This window comes from Pseudophryne corroboree, chromosome 2, assembly GCF_028390025.1.
Source record: "Pseudophryne corroboree isolate aPseCor3 chromosome 2, aPseCor3.hap2, whole genome shotgun sequence".
Lineage (NCBI taxonomy): Eukaryota > Metazoa > Chordata > Amphibia > Anura > Myobatrachidae > Pseudophryne > Pseudophryne corroboree.
The window spans coordinates 886,103,242-886,123,600 of record NC_086445.1 but is presented as its reverse complement, the minus strand read 5'-3'; the positions used below and the strand labels follow the sequence as shown (position 1 = coordinate 886,123,600).

The following is a 20,359-nucleotide window of genomic DNA, read 5'->3' as shown; positions in this document are numbered from 1 at the left end:
ACCCAAATCTAACTCTCTCTGCACATGATATATCTGCCCACCCTGCAGTGCACATGGTTTTGCCCATCTGCTAACAAAGTTGCTGGTACGATCAGGTCTGAATTAGGCCCAATGAGAGGAAATTAAACACACAAAATGTAATTTTCCCAGAAGTAAGACTTCTGACCACTGAACTGATTAGTGAGAACATTGCTTACCATCAGAGGAAAGCAGGGGTGAGACCGAGCACAACTGGTCTCACAGTCCTTTCCTTCAAAGAAAGTTTTTCTGGAAGGGGTGTCCGGAGAAAGATCAATATCGTGATCTATGTACTGGCCCCACTGCGTGAACATGAGTGATCTCTGATAATCTAAGGTCAGGGTCTCAGTAGGGAACCTTACAATTTCATTTGATACTGCGCGTGGCTGGAAAAAAATTCAGGTACAGATATTATATGAGTGTCAAACATAAAAATACTAATCTCAATATCATACAACAAATTCACTTTATCTTGTTGGAAGTAGTGTGGGCAGCCTGGGCTGAGCCTGTAGTCACTAGGATCCACCGGAGTTCAGCTACTGTGCATGCGCGGCATCTCCGCACGTCTTTACTCCACAGACTCCACAAGGACAGGTCAGACCAGGAGACTCTCACCACAGTGAGAGCCTTGCAGTGCACTACAATGCCCAGCAATATCCCAAGCTTTAACTTCTCTTATGCATATAATTTGCCCACTGCTGTTACAACTGTGATATCTTTTTGCAATTTGACAATTGTTGTCAGCGGTGGCTCCTACCTTTTTTGAATGGGGGGACGGGACTGCTACCCATGATGGAGAGTACAGAGCCAGCTTCTGCCTGCCGGGTCCCGGCGCCCGCGCATCTGAAATGACAGGTGCCGGGATTGGCACATGCACACAAGCAGCGGCTTGAGTTTGCATGCGCAAACCCCCACCTTTTATGGACTGCATTGGCTGCAGCCCATAGAAGCCGGATTGGGTTGACGATCAGGCAGGGAGTGGCTTCCTATCTGAAGCCAGCTCTCTGCTACTTGCAGCTCAGTCTGGCAGTCCCGGAGGAAGGAAACACCTCCCTATGGGACTACTTGTCCTGCAGGTGACTGGTAGGTAGGACCAATAGAAATCACTGCAAGTCATAGTGAGTGAAGCCACTAAGCCAGTGCGATCACACAGACTGCAACTAGCTCAGCTGATCTCACTGAGGTGGTGGATGTAACTGGGGGGGGGGGTCAATAGGTAAAATCAGCCACCGTTTGTTCTACCACAGGGATGGCGAACCTGCGGCCCTCCAGCTGTTGTTGAACTACACATCCCAGCATGCCCTGCAACAGTTTTGGCATGACCAAATAGCAAAACATGTAGCAGGGCATGCTGGTATGTGTAGTTCAACAACAGCTGGATGGCCAAAGGTTCCCCATCTCTGTTCTACCAGAATGCAACAAATCTAAGAACTGGCTTGGCATATATGTAATAACCTGCAGGCTGCATGCTCCACAGAAATTCTGCCAAGTCTGCCCGCATTTTTAAAGTGGCAATCATTTGTAATGATTGCCACTTTCAAAATAGGGGCAGACTCACCAGAATTTCTGCAGAGCGTGCTGCACATGACTATTACATAAGTCCCCATGTGTGGACTTATTGCCACCAACACCCACGTTTGTATTACACACATAGCGCCATCTGTAACTTTGCCAAGTACATTATATTTGGGTTTAACATTCTGTCTACAGCACTTCTGCTCCTAGCACATTCCTCTTGGCATTACTGTGACAGTTTACTCTTCTACCTGCTGTCACCATCTACTCTGCTAATATACCTTCTGTGAAACAAACACATACTCTAAACACCAGATTGCAGAATCCAATCTTATTGTTGTCCTCACTGATAATGGTATCCGGACTCTGGGCCCACACCAATTAGGTCAACACCCATTGGTTGACAGTGGCTAGGTCGACACTATAAATAGGTCGACACAGCCATTAGGTCGACATGAACAAGGTCGACATGAAAAAAAGGTCAACATGAGATTTTCACATATTTTATTTGGACTTTTCATACTTTATGATCCACGTGGACCACGATTGGGAACGGTAACCTGTACCGAGCGCAGCGAGGCACCTTGCCCGCAGCATGGCGAGTGAAGCGAGCCATGCAAGGGGACGAGGTGCACTAATTGGGGTTCCTACTAATAATAATGTTATTTATATAACGCTCTTTCTCCCATAGGACTTAAAGCGCTTTACAGGCATCAAAGACATAACATATGATACAAAGGATTTAGTATTACAGCAAGAAGAAAAACACACAGAAATAAAAATAAATAAAAAGAAACATAGAGAGCACAATAAGCATAATGCAGGGTTGGAGCAGTCATTATGGTTAATAACTTCCACTGGTACCACGAAAGGTACCAGGTGAGGCAGCCATGTAGGGCACACAATGTAGGATTACCCTGGGTGGAATAGGTGACGCCTAGAAGAGATGACAAAAATGGCTGGTATTTCTTATCCCTTCCAATGATTAGAATTTTTTATCGCCGCTATTTGCGATGATAAGAAATTAACATTCACCCGGATGTGAAAAAAAAAATTGCATGCAGGTATTGATGTGCAAAAAACTTGCATGCAGGGATTGCAACAGCAATCAGTTCACTTCTACTTTGGGAGGCAGGGACATCTGCTGGCCTGTGTTCCGAAGAAACCCTTTACTGGTGTTTTCTGCAATCTGTATCCCAAAGGCTACAGTGACTAATGCCATCTGAAGATGGCGTTAGCTGACAGAGCCAAACTCTGGAGTGTTTCGCTTGATAAATCTGATAACTTCACATAGACCTATGGGTCTGCGGTTTGTGTCAAAAATGGAGGGGCTGTTTTTGGATTGGATGAATGATAAATAGGCCCCTAAGCATTGTCAGCCCTTTCATAGTGTTGCAGTCAGGTCCACAAATGTCTCCTTATGCCCCTACCCCTATATAGGCTGTGCACGTAGCTTTAGCTAAATCTGAAGGGTTGTGTGACCATGAAGGCAATAGGCAAAGGTCCCCATGAAATAGTTTCCATGAAGTTTGGGAGCAGCGAGCTTATCTGTACCACTCAATCAGCTCTGCATTGATGGCTATTATTATTATTATTATTATTATATGGTAGGTTGGGTGGAGTGGGGAATGTTAAAATGTAATTTTAACTGAAGAACCCAAAATATTTTTTACTTGAAAAATAGTCACCTAATCTGAACTGATCTAAAATAGAATTGGTTCCTTTAAGTATTGGGTTCCAGACTGTGCACTTCAGTTATAAATTATACATAAAATATATTACATTATGCTGTACAGGACAATGGTGTATTTTGTACAGTGCATTGCTGTTATTACCTTGGTACATTATTATGTATGCACTAGTAATATTAACTATATGTATTTATTTATCAAGGGGCCCAGACCATGCACTCTCTAATAATAAGCCAAGTCTCTGTGGTGGCTGGCCGCAACTCATCTGGATACTGACCACAAGCATGGGCCCCTGCAAATGCATTTCATCGGTGGACCCTAATGCCCCAGCCCGACCCTGGTAATACCTATTAGCCCTCATAACTCACTCCTCTCACTCCTCTCACTCTCACACAAAATTGAAGTGGGAAGAAGCATTAAGTCATCCTCCCCCTCCCCCCCCCCCACTCTGTTTAATAGTGATAGCTATTTTGGTACAAAACCTATTATTACCAAGGGTAGAGGGAATCCATTGATGTTGAGGTTTGGAGTCCAACCCCGAGGAAGTGAGACTCCATCTTCATACTCTGGATTCAGCAAACGCTTGAAACCTGTGTTGGATGCTCCAAGGGTGGGGTTCTTTCTGTAAAATGTGTTTAAACAACCATTAACAGCAGCAATGTGTCACCAGGGAAACTAGGGTACAGTTTATCATACCTCCCAACTCTCCTAATTTCAGTGGGACAGTCATGTTTTTCTGGGACTGTCCCACTGTCCCACCCATGAATGCAGTGTCCACTGGAAGGGAAATGCTGTGGGTGAGAGCGTGTGATAGATGTCGTGCAATGCACACAGCATCTATTCACAGTGCGGGGAAAGCCTGGGGCCAGGCCAGCATCTCACAGAGTGCTGGGCACACCACCTTTTTGGTGAGGCTCCATCCCTTTTTAGGGTCCCAAATCGGCAAGTGTTAATGTTTGGTGGTATGGTATATCATATATAAAATTAAACAAAGTGTTGGTTGTACAGATTACTGTAGTGTGCTGTGTAACAGGCAACAACAATTAGACATAAAAACTGCAAATCCCAGTCACAGCAAAACACCACTCACAATGTACTACAGATGCTGGGCTGTGACTTTAACCGCACAGGGATTACACAGATAAAGCGCAATGGAACTTGGTGTGAGGAGAAGTCACGGTTGCTTCATCGTAGCACATTGTATACAGATCCAGGCTCATTCTCAGCTAGATGCACAAATGACACACATGAAATTGATCAGTGTAATCATCTAGCAAAGTAGTTTTGTAGCTTCCAGTTGTTTTATATGTGTGACTGAACAAAAAGATGCTCTGCGTGACTGACTCAGGACCTGGCACGCCGAGAAGGGATGTTTGGAGCGAGTGAAGCAACAGTGCATGAGGACACATCTGTACACATGTGTGATTTATCCCCAGTGTGTGTGTTTCTCAGAAGAAGTCTCTTACATGTTGTTACACTCTCCAGTAATGGTGCGGTAAGGTGAGGGATCGCAAATCTTAGGGAGGTGCTGGTAGGCGCATCCACTTAGTTGGGAAATAATTTCCTTCTGTTCAGCTGTGAGTATATCTAAAAACAACACATAGACATGACAATTACTGCTTAGTCCCATTATGGTGTAGCATAACAACATAGTATAAATGCAAGAATAAAAAAACTAAAATGAAATAAAATTGTATTTAGATTTTAGGCAACATACTATTCCAGTTGTTCCAGATACTGTTTTTTTTTAACCTAGAGGGGCTAATAGCTAGATGTATTAAACCTTCCAAAGAGGCCAAGTTAAGGTACTTCATATTTGCCAATTCCCAGCAGTATTCAACTATGGACTGGCGCTATTTATAATTACTACACCAATATAGCTGGTGTGTACACACGGTGAGATATTTTCTTTAGATTTTGACTATATAGTCAAAATCGCAAGAAAAGTTAGTGCAGATCGCAAGGTGAAAGTCACCTTGCGATCCCGATTCGATCCCGATGCACAGTCCCGCCAAGTCGACATCTCAAGAAAAGATAGACTGTGCAGGCAAGTCAATCCTTGCTAGATCGTGTACTATCTAGTTCATCTCACATGTCAATGACATCTCACATAAGCCAAAATCTCACATAAGCCAAAATCATAAGCACACATAGTCCATATCTCAAGAAAAGTTAGTCAAAATTTGTCCTATCTGGGCTCCGGGGAGTTCAAGGGAAATCGCAAGTGAAAATCGGGCATAGTAAGGATCTCACCGTGTGTACACACCCTAGCAAATAAATGTATATAGATAAATGGAATACTCTAATAGTATATTATCACAATAACAAATATATTTCATTTATGCTCTAAACAATGTAAAATAAAAGCAATTTTCAACCCTTCTAAAATAAATTCTCATGTTAACTTTGTGGTTTTGTGCTGGGAATAATCTGATCCTTCTATATACCTGGTGTTGTATAGTTCACATTCTCAGAAATATGTTTGAGGAACTACAAGTCCCATGTATATAGTTTCATTGCATGAGCTTACTGCATATATATATATATATATATATATATATATATATATACTGTATATATGTATATGTAAAGTCCACTGTGTACACTGGACAAATACAGTCTTGATACCAGCAGTGAGTAGCCACTGACGCATTTTGCCAACCTGCAAGAAGGCTTTTTCAAAGAGAATTTCCCAGCATGCCCTGCCAGAGTTTTAATTTTAGGGAATGATAAAAACTGTGGCAGGGCAAGATGGGATGTGTAGTTTCACAACAGCTAAGAGACTGGTTGGCCCAACTTAGGTGTTCCCTGAACAACAAGGAGGAGAGGATTTTGGGAGATACAGGGTAACAGCTACACAGGTAAGTTTCCTAAACCTTTTCCCCTGTCAAAGTTGCCACAGTATAACTGCACAACATGCAGGGTTGGAACATCATATTAAAGTTTCAATTTATGCAAAAACCCATATGAGAAGGCCAATTATTTAATTGTGCATATTGTGGTGGTGTGGGGCCACTGACAATTATATTATTATTATTATTATTATTATTATTATAGATATTTGCAATTATGCATAAACAGTTTTCTGTCACAAGAGGGCAGTTATGTTTGATTTTGTTTTACTCTGTGTTATTTGTTAGTACCTGAGATATTGAAGGGGCCTGGGTGGATCAGTTTCACTTTCTCAGTTATAAGCAGTAGAGTGAGGTCCATGTAATCAGCCGCCCGAATTGCATTTCTGCTTATTGCCACGGGTTGTTTGAAGAATGCCAACAGATCACCTGGATTTACAGTTTCTCTCTTCACACGAGACTTAAACCTAAAGTGACAGGCTACACATTAGTTATTGGTTGACAATTACTACTTAGCACAACCAACACGCTACAGTGGAGCAGCTCACCGTCAAAAAGAACCTGGGGGCTACCGGATGTGTGTCTAAAACAACAGTTCAACCTGCCTAGCTGCTGTCCGTGCTGCACACGGCAGGTACTCTGGCTATTAGCTGGTCGTCATAATAATGCATAATGTGACTCGACCATGTAGTATTTATTGTTCAAAGCCCTGCATGTCTACAAATAATAGCATAAGATATTACCAGGGCCAGAGCTGTGGAAAGACATCATAAGACCAGGCTTATAGCATACTCCCAAATTGCCTCAATTTCAGGTTAACATTGGCCCATGTGACATACCTGTTCCATGTGACATACCTCGTAACTGACCTGATTATGTCAGGACAGTCCTGCTCTTTGGGCGCTGTCCTGTCATCCCATTCGTGAGCTGCAGTGTGCCGCAGATGGGGAAGGTTGGGAGGGAACTCTCTCATAGATACTCTGCATAGCATCCAGGCACTGTACAGGGAGGGTGAGGGCATCCCAGCAACATAGGTGTGCGCAGGGGGAATGCCTGGTGCGCACAGGCACCCCCTAATGTCTGGCACCCCGATCTCACATGCCTGATGCAGCGATCGCCGAGAAAGCTGATTACTGTCCCCTCTGCGCTGCACCCTGTCAGGACTGTATTACTTACTGGATGCATGGGTTAATCAAGGGTGCCACTGCCACCGGCTTTCAAACTCCCGGCTCCACCTCCATGTACAAAAACAGCGTGATGTGATTACATCATGCTGCTCGCACACCCACCCGCCACATGCCCACCTCTCTTCTTCTATGCTATGCCAATGCCAGCCACTGATGAGGATCAGCATGCAGCCAGCGTTCCTCTTAGGAAGACAAATTCAATACTGGCAGGCGATCGGCAGCAACATTGACACGTCACTCGTTTTTCCAGCAGCAGCAGCACTAGTCTGCGACTGTCAGTGTCAGTGAGTGACTGAATTGTAAGTAAGCTGCTGCAGCTTGCAGAGGAAAGAGAGGGGAAGCCAGACGAGGCTGAGGAGGAGCAGTGTAATTGCAGTGAGTGCCATCAGGGATGTTTGTTTGGTGCACACTACAACATCTGACAATGTATCTGCTTTATTAGGATTGGTACAAGGGTGGATATTTTATATTGCGTTGACAGTCAATAGATGGTGCTGGACACGCCCAAAAGGCGGTGCTAGACACACCTCCTCGACGGTGCACCACCTAATAAAATGTTCTGCGCACGCCTGTGCCCAGCAACTTGGGGAGCACTGGGGTTGTAGCCATGGAGTTCTGCAATGAGGTCTTATGCACGTACCAATAACACCCTGGGGCAGCAAAACTGGGCCTGGATATCAGTACCAGAATGTCAGAACATCAGAATAACATAACAGATAAGGGCAACTTTTGCATTGAGGTTATTATTGCACTATCATTTACTTCTCTCCAGATTCTAAGCCAAAATTTAACCCTCCTTGCCATAGGGTCCCTGATCCCACCTACGTTGAACTTACATGGTTCTGGTCCCTGTATAGGCCTTATCGACGAGCCGTTTGGCTTCTTTGACACAGTCTGTGATTATACCACTTTGCAACTCTCCCAGTCCACCTTGTAAAAAAAATAGCACACAAGATTATAAAACTGTGAGGCCAGGCAGAAAACAGAAAGCAAAACTAACATAAAAAGCACAACTAAGGATTGTGTCTGTGTAGTGATTTTCTTTCAGGGTTTTATTAATGGGGATAGTTTAGCCTTGCTGCTAGCTGTAATTCTGCCTCCCTCAAGCAGCACCAAAGTATAAAATGCTATACTGAAGTCACTCAGGCTGGGATGCATCATATATCATATTAACAACCAGCCCCTTATCGCATGCAAAATAGCATTTATCAGGCTTGGACTGGCCCACAGGGGTACAGGGGAAACCACCGGTAGGCCCCTCTGCCTGGGGGGCCCTCCTCCTCTAGGGATCAGGTTCTAGACTGTGCACTTGAATTATATATTATACATATGTTACCTTATACTGCACAGGATTATGATGTATTCTCTACAGTACATTGCTGTCATTAATCTGGCACATTATCATGCATGCACTAGCATTAATTACTATATAAATTACAAGGAGTCCAGACCAGGTACTCTATAACGGTTAGCCAAACATCTGTGGTGGCTGGCCACACCCCCTTTAGAGGCTGGCCACACCTCTAATCATGAGCCCCTACCACTGCATACCCCCGGTGGGCCCTTCATGCTCCAGCCCAACACTGGCATTTATTAACACTGCTTGCATGAATAAGCACACAAGGGATGGCTCTTCCGATAAGAGGTGTCCCTTTATTAATAGTGGACTTCCGAGTTTATGACCTTGGAGTCCTACTACACATTTGTGGCTGCAGACCAGCGCAGGCTCTCAGGGAAATTCTCTGGAAAGAAGCCCATTGGCTCTATAGATACCACTTACTGTATGTGTGTATGGCTAATGCGGAAAACCCTCAAAAATTGCAGTTTTCAAAGGATTGACTGTATTTTTGAGGAGAGTGCTTTCCGCCCTCAGACTCTATTGGGCTGATGAATATTTGTTTTCAAAATGTGTGCAAAATACACCCCTTTCCCTCCCTATTCTTCCTCTGTCTCTCTGGAAAAAGTGTCATATTCTGTAGCTGCACCTCCACGTAACTGAACCTAATGACGACAAGTAACACAATTTACTTTATTTAATAACTATGAATAATAATGCTGATATTGTAGGGTGCTGTGATTCAAGACAGATTGGGAACCAGAGTTAGAACTTTCTCTCTCCTCTTCTCTCCAAGCTTTGATAAATGTCTTCCTTAATTTAGAATTTTGCCATGACCTTAGAAGAGCCCAAGTGTCAAGCAGCTGAGATAATGAGGTTTCCTATGCCATCTGGCACTAATAAATGTAAGTGTAAAAACTGGATGTAATAACTTGTTTGGATCAGTTTACACTAAAAAAGGAAACCTATGTAAACATTTGGTTTCAAGGGGCAAGAGTGGGGGCATGATGACATCCTCATGACCCCCCCCCCCACTCCCCCTCAGTGTTGGGAAGTGGGGAGAACTCCCCAAAACTCATCAGTCTCCTGAAAATGTAGGTAGGTATGACTGAAACATTGTTTGTTCATCATATCCCCCAATTTCTAGACAGGGACGTGTGATGAGGTACATGGCTGGGAGGCACTGGCTAGTAGCAGAGCCAGATTTACATACAATATATGAGCCCAACCGTTCATGTGCGCATTATACACAGGTGCACGGGAGGCACTGCATCACCTGTCATAGCTTTTTACTCCAGAGTTTTTACTATAAAAATAATTCATACAAAGAAGATATATATTATATTTTCTTTATATTTTTCATATACTTTATACAGTCAAAACTCATATTCCTGGAGTATGATAGGAAAGACTCTGCCTCTAGTCACCACACGTCACTGCTAAAATACTTTGCAATCACTTTTACCATTTATGCCCTCTGGTGGAATAATAATCACATTTTACAGATGTTTTAAATCTGTTTGTGAGATGAGATTTTAGCTATGCGTCGCATTCTACTTAGAAAGGATTGCTGACTGGGATCATATGTAACCTCCCCTTTCTCTTCACTAGACTACAACTGTCACCTGTTATAATGCAAAAATGTTACCACTCCCTACAAGTAGTAAAGTATTACGGCACATGAAAAAGTGTGCCTGCCAACGGGAGTTATACAGACCATTTTTTGTGGAATAAAATACAAATGTGAATACTGTTATTGCTCACTTATCATAAATAATCATAATCATAATATAGTCAGTAAAATCCCACTCTTTATATTAAAAACAAAACAATGTTACTTGCTCAGCACAAAAAGCTATTTTGATAAACCTTAAAAACATAATAATATGACCCATGTACAGTGTACATCAATTTGAAACAAATGATCACCTTATTTTTCTATTACCAATGTATAAAATATGAGCATAGATGCAGAAAAATCTTATTTCAACCCTAAGCACACCCAGTGATCTGATATCCTCCCCTGCCTTGTACACATGTTCTGTTCCTTGTCTTTGCAAGACTGAGGTGTAAAAAGAATACATTTTGTCCACGTAGAAAGCAAGTACTGCCACTGTTATTCTAATATATTATTAGCTTCCCCAAATACATTAATATGACTGTCTTAAAAACCCCAGAACATTGTCCCCATATTTTAAAATATTCATACACTTTTCTTGATCCAAAGTAATCCATATGGATTGACTGACAACTCATGGACCTGCTGTAAAAATAAGCAGCTCTTTGGAGCAGTTTCTTATACGTGATTGGCTTAGATTTGTAAAAGCTAAGCCAATCAGTGTATTTGTGGGATTTTCTCTTTTGTTTTGTAAACTCCCATATGAATTACTACAGCTCAAGAGAAAAAGAATTTTGGTAAGTATTTACTTATATATTTTTGTTAAAATTATATTGTTATTTTTTTTTTTATTAAAACAGCCACATTGATTAATTATTCAATGCAAGGAGCATTAATAATTATTTTCTTTCTACCTTGACACAACTTACCATTTTGTATCTATGGGAACAGTACTTGTTTACTTTCTACGAAGGCATTACTTATTTTCGTTCTGTGGGGGCGCTACTTACAATTTTCTTTCTATGGAATACTACAATGGGGCAGTCATATTTATTTTATTACTAATGGGGGATCAAGTATTTAATTGACCTGCTGCAGTGCCAATGCACAATGGTATCAGGAGAGGGTGCAGTGATATTCAGCATTTGGCCAGGACTCTCTAGGTGCGAGAGCATGTTGGTTTGTTTGGGCTGCCCCTTAGAGGACCAGCCCATTGCTGAGTTGACTTTTAGTTAATTGGAGGTAGGTTTTTTCTTTTATTATTATTATTATTATTATTATTATTATAAAAAAATGTGATTACTTATTTTTACCCATTCTGACAGACAAGATAGCTCAAAGTGCACCTGGATATGTTATCTCACTCATCAGAACATCAGGCTAGATTTACAGACAGATTTACAGGAAACATTGGTTTGCTTTTGAAAGTCAATGCTTCCTGGCGGGTTCTACTTGGAAATTTAAGTGGCAATAATATTTAGTACAAAGGCCGGCATGTCCAAACTGTGTCCAATCTCAAACTTCTGACTGTTGTATGGATCTGCTCAGTGATCTGATTGAACCAAATGAGGCCATTGGCCCTCACACTGACAGATACTGCCATATGCCAGCTAGATTTTTAGACAGGCTACTGACATTTCTATAAGAGCTGAAATATCATGTACAGTAATAGTGTGGTAAAATCAGGCCAAAAATAATCCACGGCTGGGCCCCTAGGCTTTTAGATATTTTGGGACCCCTCCAGCACTTCCATCTTTTACCCCACTAGAGCTGACATTTGGGAAGCAGAGGTTATGCCATCATTTACTCTATCAGTATTCACATGGACAGCGATACACAGGTGAAATAAAGTCTGGTGACCTCTTTCCACACATCACAATCGTTCTTCCTTTTCTTTTGTCTTTTGAAATAATGCTAGTGTGCAATTGGTCTATTGTCTATCCCCCCAGTGTCTCGAAGAAAGGCTCAGCTGACTACGAGTGTGCCTTGCTTCGGCACAGAGTGCAAAGTGCCTTTAACCAATGGACCAACAAAGAATAAAAATTAGCGCTAGGAAACTGGAAATGAAATTTATCACACTTTTAATAAAATAAATGAAAAATAAAAAATAAAAAATATATAAAATATATATTACTGTTGCAACAGATAATTAAAACAGTGTGTATAGTTAAATTCGGGCATAATATAGCACTGCAAAGATTAAAAAGTTCCATATATTTTATATGGTATGTATGTTGTTTGCCGGTACTCAATTAAACCAGTTCATCCCCAAAGAATGCTGCCACAGTCCAGGAACAATTGTAAGCGAATGGAAAATAACCAACTGCTGTTGGGAGTGACCTTACGTGGCTAGGTTCAAGATGCTACTTGGTCCAATTGGTTGCTCAGGTCCAATAATGCAGATGTCCAATTCGCAGATGGAAAGAGTTCCTTTATCAGACTTCCAGGCTTTTGTAAGGGGATGAAGAATCAGAGTCCAGCTAACCCACTGACGCGTTTCGCTGTTTCACACAGCTTTTTCAATTCGCTTACAATTGTTCCTGGACTGTGGCAGCACTCTTTGGGGATGAACTGGTTTAATTGAGTACCGGCAAACAACATACATACCATATAAAATATATGGAACTTTTTAATCTTTGCAGTGCTATATTATGCCCGAATTTAACTATACACACTGTGTTTTAATTATCTGTTGCAACAGTAATATATATTTTATATATTTTTTATTTTTCATTTTTCATTTATTTTATTAAAAGTGTGATAAATTTCATTTCCAGTTTCCTAGCGCTAATTTTTATTCTTTGTTGGTCTAGTTGTGGGGCCTAACTAACCCCGGTGTATTAGCTGCTTTAAGGAAAGCAACTCATCTCTAGCGCCAAAGGTATTACTTGGTAATCCATTTTCTCGCCTTTAACCAATGGAGCCTTAGGACACAAGTAACAGTGCCTCAGCAAAAAAAATGATGGTCCTCTAGTCCCTGTGGAGCCCCTAGGCTTCAGCCTAGACAGCCTGATGGATAATATGAATTGGGTAAAACTATATTACAGACTTTCCAGCTTCCACATGAAGGAGGGGGCATGGCCTCATCATGGGTGGGTGGTACAGGCATGGATGCGTGATCTCATTGTGGCCCCGTCCTCCACTATTCAAAGCCCAGATTACCACCATTGTCCTCCCTGGACCACCCAGTTTCAAGGTTGGCTGAGAAAGTGTGCATGAGGCTACAGAAGGGGTGAGGCCTGCTCCAGGAGACTTGTCTAACTTTCTGGGGGCTAGGAGCGTCACCTGATTTTTGTGAGCCTCCCGGCTGATCCGGGAGAGTAGACAAGTAAGGGTAAAACCCACATTCGCTACAGCAAAAATTTGTCCCGGAGAATAACATTATTTATCAGTGATGTAAATGTCTTGATTTGAGCATTGTGAAAGCTGAAAATGAATTAAAAAATATCTCCAAAAACTATCTACACCTATTCTGCTCCTCTGAATCATGTGTGCTCTTGTGTAATGTGAATGCACAGGAGATACCCAATAACTTCCTCTGCTGTAACATAATTTCTGTTCTATATCACTAGTGGATGCTTGCTGGAGGAATTGCACATTTTTTCATTGACAGGTATGTTAATAGACGTGCAGCTTTCTGTCTACTGATTCTATCCCCAAGCAGTTTGACAACATCCACATAGAGCAGACTACAAAGCTTCAGGAAACATGCTGGCAGAAAAGCCATAGCATACTTATTGCTATTGTGGGACTACAAATCACAGCATGCTCTGTCAGGTTTGTCAGCTGCTAGTTGTTGATTATTCAAAAAACAAAACAAAAAAACAAAAAACAAAAAAGGGCCGCACCAGATTAAATTGATAATAGATGGTGGTCACAGGGATATAGTCTCTCAGTAATTATATAAATTACAGATACATGATTGCAGACTGGTGCTACCCACTGATCCTAAACTACATGCAAACAAGGTAAGGAAAAGGAGATCAGTTTCTCTGGGTGCACTCTTTTCCCAAGACCAATAAAGATTTTTGATATTAAATCTGTGTCACTATACTTTTTTTTTATATATATATACATATATTAACACTTGATTTATAGTACCTACCAATACCCATATGGAATAACTCAACTTTATTAATATCCCATATGAAGTATTATGACCCTAAGTTGGGCCGTAAAAGTGAAGTATAAAAACAATAAAGAATAGTAGACGTGAATCAGAAAAATGGACAAGTAAAGAAAAAGAGATAATTTACTTGTCCTAGTGTCAAATAATAAAGAAGATTAAAATCAAAGCCGTGTGCCGCCTGTCATTTGTTAATGTTTCATGTAACTTAGTATTCCAATGTTATATTCCTAAGAAGAATAAAGGTTGGGATATATGTATATGTTTATGTATTCTTGGTTATTATTGTAATACTCCCTGATTGATAATAAAATTCTTCAAAAATCTGTACCAACCTTACTGCATTATTATAAACAATATTTGCTCATAATTGTATGTGAGCCTTCTATTGTTTTTGGTAAAGGCAAGAATTCTCAATGCAGATATTTTGTGCTTCAATCCTGCCAAGAATAATAGTTGCTTTTAAATGTTACACCTGGTACCAGAGTGTTATCTCGATACAAATGTTGCTAAATCTAAGCAAAATATCTAGCTGTGTTGTAACTATACTGTCTTTTCACTGAAGGGCTATAGTATCTCTTTCTAAATATAGTATAGTTATAGGTGGTTTATTATAAGCAGAGTACACATTAGGGTCTTTCTTATAACCAAGCAATCATATATACAGTATTTGCTGGCGTATAAGACTACTTTTTTGCTCTGAAAAACATGCCTCCAAGTGGGGGGGTCGTCTTATACGCCGGGTGCACTTCATACGCCGGTTGCCATAGTGGCCTCCCGATGCACTGCGGCCGCGGCGGGTCATCAGCAGCGATACAGGGGTGCCAGCCATTTCGGCGTGACCGGCCCGTTCTGCTCGGCGGGAAGCAGCGGCGCTCCGACCCGCCCCTTGCACATGCGGTCATAATATACAGTATGTCACTTGGTATTAATAGACTGCTGCTAGTGACAGGGAGGGCAGACAGGGAGCAGGGACCAATCCAATCAGGCTTTGTATACAGCCAACAGCCAACCACAGTACTGCACCATTGTACAGTACAATACAGCATAGAAATGTCCAGCAGTCAAACCCCTATCAACCCTATCATGGCACCAGCATGTGTGTGGAAGGTGTGTGGAAGAGGGGGTAGTATTATACGGCGAGTATATAACAAACTCTATATTTTGAGTGGAAATGTTGGGGGTCGTCTTATACGCCCAGTCGTCTTATACGCCGGCAAATACGGTATATGTACAATGCATGCATGTGAGATTTATTTGTCATACTGTACAGTCTTTTAAGCTGATGACATTACACGTTGATCATATACACACCATTTAAAGAGGGATCTATTTATATTCCCCTGTTTGATTTATTGTGCGTTTGTGTACTATATAGCCCCAATAGGAGATAGTACGTTTATATTCAACTGATGTTTGGTTATATACTGGCAGTAGTCGTAGTATACTGCACAGTTATTAATTACTTTTACCCTGCTTGATATATGTATCTCATGCCCATATCATATTCCACATCTCTCACAAATAAGGTTATGGAACGGTTTTGGGGCTTATAATATTAATATAGTGATAACACAGGGCAGTTTATACACCTTTATACTGACAGTACTCGTATTGTATGTCCTGTGGCTAGGTTCCCAGTCAGTGAGATACTGGTTTTTATTCCTAGATATCATAGACCAGTGTCAAAAAGACATTTAATCCCAATAAACATTCTCTACAGAAAAGTTTGAAAAGCTGTTATATACGTATAATAGTGTAGAACAGTTGTCTGCTCCTTTATATTATCAGTATTTGCATACAATATTCTGTAGCTATGTACATAATAAATGGAATCCTAGTCTTTTTTATCTTTTTTATATAATATGCCACAGGCATGTATAGATAGTCAGGGCTTAGCCGTGCGCCGCTAGATTAAATAATGTAATTAGCTATAAATTGTATTCCAATGTATTACTTATCAACCTTATTGTTTCCCTGGGTATGATACATTCAGGGGTGTGAAGGTATCAGTCAGGATAGTACAGCGTGGTGTCATGTGGTAGCATTTAACACTGACAGCCTCGATTCTCTGTACATGCCTGCAGCATCTGACCAAAGATATCAGGCTTTTTCCTGCAGCTAGAGGACACTGCACGTTAGTACTGATAGTTTAAAGAAGCAGATTATTGTCCACATACCCAGACATGCAGAGAGACTAGCCAGCACAGTACAATGCGATGATATGTGGTAGCATGTAACACTAGGAGCCCTGACTATCTATACATGCCTGTGGCATATTATATAAAAAAGATAAAAAAAAGACTACGATTTCATTTATTATGTACATAGCTACAGAATATTGTATGCAAATACTGATAATATAAAGGAGCAGACAACTGTTCTACACTATTATACGTATATAACAGCTTTTCAAACTTTTCTGTAGAGCATGTTTATTGGGATTCAATGTCTTTTTGACACTGGTCTATGATATCTAGGAATAAAAACCAGTATCTCACTGACTGGGAACCTAGCCACAGGACATACAATACGAGTACTGTCAGTATAAAGGTGTATAAACTGCCCTGTGTTATCACTATATTAATATTATAAGCCCCAAAACCGTTCCATAACCTTATTTGTGAGAGATGTGGAATATGATATGGGCATGAGATACATATATCAAGCAGGGTAAAAGTAATTAATAACTGTGCAGTATACTACGACTACTGCCAGTATATAACCAAACATCAGTTGAATATAAACGTACTATCTCCTATTGGGGCTATATAGTACACAAACGCACAATAATTCAAACAGGGGAATATAAATTGATCCCTCTTTAAATGGTGTGTATATGATCAACGTGTAATGTCATCAGCTTAAAAGACTGTACAGTATGACAAATAAATCTCACATGCATGCATTGTACATATATATATATATGATTGCTTGGTTATAAGAAAGACCCTAATGTGTACTCTGCTTATAATAAACCACCTATAACTATACTATATTTAGAAAGAGATACTATAGCCCTTCAGTGAAAAGACAGTATAGTTACAACACAGCTTGATATTTTGCTTAGATTTAGCAACATTTGTATCGAGATAACACTCTGGTACCAGGTGTAACATTTAAAAGCAACTATTATTCTTGGCAGGATTGAAGCACAAAATATCTGCATTGAGAATTCTTGCCTTTACCAAAAACAATAGAAGGCTCACATACAATTATGAGCAAATATTGTTTATAATAATGCAGTAAGGTTGGCACAGATTTTTGAAGAATTTTATTATCAATCAGGGAGTATTACAATAATAACCAAGAATACATAAACATATACATATATCCCAACCTTTATTCTTCTTAGGAATATAACATTGGAATACTAAGTTACATGAAACATTAACAAATGACAGGCGGCACACGGCTTTGATTTTAATCTTCTTTATTATTTGACACTAGGACAAGTAAATTGTCTCTTTTTCTTTACTTGTCCATTTTTCTGATTCACGTCTACTGTTCTTTATTGTTTTTATACTTCACTTTTACGGCCCAACTTAGGGTCATAATACTTCATATGGGATATTAATAAAGTTGAGTTATTCCATATGGGTATTGGTAGGTACTATAAATCAAGTGTTAATATATGTATATATATATAAAAAAAAGTATAGTGACACAGATTTAATATCAAAAATCTTTATTGGTCTTGGGAAAAGAGTGCACCCAGAGAAACTGATCTCCTTTTCCTTACCTTGTTTGCATGTAGTTGTTGATTATGTCTGTGTTCCTGGAAAGACATATAATCTTGGCTTTGGCAACATGTGTTTCTCTGGCTGGAGTGGAACTACAAATCCCAGAATGCCTTACCAGTTGTATTTGTCATCTGCTAGCTGTTCATTTTATCTATGCTTACAGGTGTGGGGGAACTGCCACAACAGGAGATCCACATGTTGTGTATCATTTATTTTAATAGAGGGGCAGGGAATTATGTGAATGGCCAAATATTCTCTGTGAAGTGTTGTGCGCTATATAAATAACTGGTAATAAATAAATAAATGATAAATGAATGTTTCAATATATGGAAATATTATTTCTTAGCTTTGATTAAAAAATATATAATTACAATAAGAATTTAAATTAAATACTTATACAAGTATATACAGTATTTATCTATATTTACCAAATAACCTATTATTACTTCAATAAATTGGTAAAATTAATTAATTATCATGTACTCATTGATATTCTCTACATAATCTTGGTATCAATGCTACAAGATAATTAAAATACAATAGTTAACTAAAATATACAAATGGCTGCAATAATATTGGACAAGTTATCAAATTAATAAAAAAAATACCAACAAAATTTCTTATTTTACATAGTTTAGCCTATGGCCTACACACTCTAGAAAACATGTACATTCCATTCACAGTAAACATAATTAGTTCTGTATAATTTGTACTGCAATACTTAAATGATTAAACAGTAAAATAATAAGTGCAAAATTACCTGATGATGCATTTGCCTGGAGCAGACTGTATAATAGGACAGCAGAACAAATATGTAGAAGGTTCATTCTGATTTTTCAATGAAGAAACGCAGTAAGTAGCTGAACGGAGGACACTAATTTCTGCGCTGCATTAGCAGATGCTAAGTATAACTGTAGCAGATGCTGGGCACATTTTATAAGCACAGGGACAGGGTTTGGAGAAAGAGACACCCTGTGGGTGGGTCTATATCTAAGTGAAACCTAGAATGATGGCTGGGAGTGGGACAGTACTTGATGGTTGGTTCCTGGAGTTTATGATGCAAGAAATTGTTGATTTAAATAAGTAGATCAATAAAGCATTCTTGGAAGGGAGTCAACAAATGATGATATGTACTTAATTAACCTGTGAAAACTTTCACGGGGGTTATTATCTAAGAGTATAAACATACAAAACTAAATATTAACTAACACAAATATAAATTCATGTTATTTTTTTATTAAAAGATCTAAGGAAGCCAATGCGTAAGAATAACACCAAACTTTTATTTCAGTGCAGTAATTGGTGAGTTTATGATAAAGAATGAGACACATTACTGCAGATTGAAGCCAGTCATATTTTATTTATTATCTTTAAAACACAATTCATATTCAAGGTTCTCATTAACGTATATTTGCACATTACTTACATGCCAGGAAATCACCACTGGAAAGTCAGAAAAGAGCGTGTTGGCAGTTACTTTGTGAGCGGAACGTATACATTAGTCAAATTCTATTCTTCTGTAAAAGTAACAATGCAACATTCATAAAAGTAAATATATGAATTAGGGCCATTTTAACATAGGAGGGGGCCTGTGCAGGGAAAAACCCAGGATTTTTGGCCCTCATTCCGAGTTGTTCGCTCGCAAGCTGCTTTTAGCAGCATTGCACACGCTAAGCCGCCGCCTACTGGGAGTGAATCTTAGCATCTTAAAATTGCGAACGAAAGATTTGCAATATTGCGATAAGACATCTCTGTGCAGTTTCTGAGTAGCTCGAGACTTACTCTGCCAGTGCGATCATTTCAGTGCTTGTCGTTCCTGGTTTGACGTCACAAACACACCCAGCGTTCGCCCAGACACTCCTCCGTTTCTCCAGCCACTCCCGCGTTTTTCCCAGAAACTGTAGCGTTTTTTCCCACACGCCCCAAAAACGGCCTGTTTCCGCCCAGAAACACCCACTTCCTGTCAATCACATTACGATCACCAGAACGATGAAAAAACCGTGAGTAATATTCCTAATTGCCTAGCAAATTTACTTGGCGCAGTTGCAGTACGAACATTGCGCATGCGCATTAAGTGGAAAATCGCTGCGATGCAAAGAAAATTACAGAGCGAACAACTCGGAATGACCACCATTAATGGGCGGTTTCCGTGTATATGTGCGTCTATAATTTTTTTTTACAAACTTTTGTCCTATCAGTGCAATATATATTACGCCAACCTTAACAGATGCGATTTTTAACTAAAAACTGGACATTACTATATTTAGGTAAAA

The 20,359-nt window shown here is 40.0% G+C and overlaps 1 pseudogene; it reads right to left on the bottom strand.

The window, feature by feature from the left end:
* Positions 1 to 20,359, bottom strand: part of LOC135022400 (myeloperoxidase-like) — a 63,806-nt pseudogene that overhangs the window by 17,961 nt on the left and 25,486 nt on the right.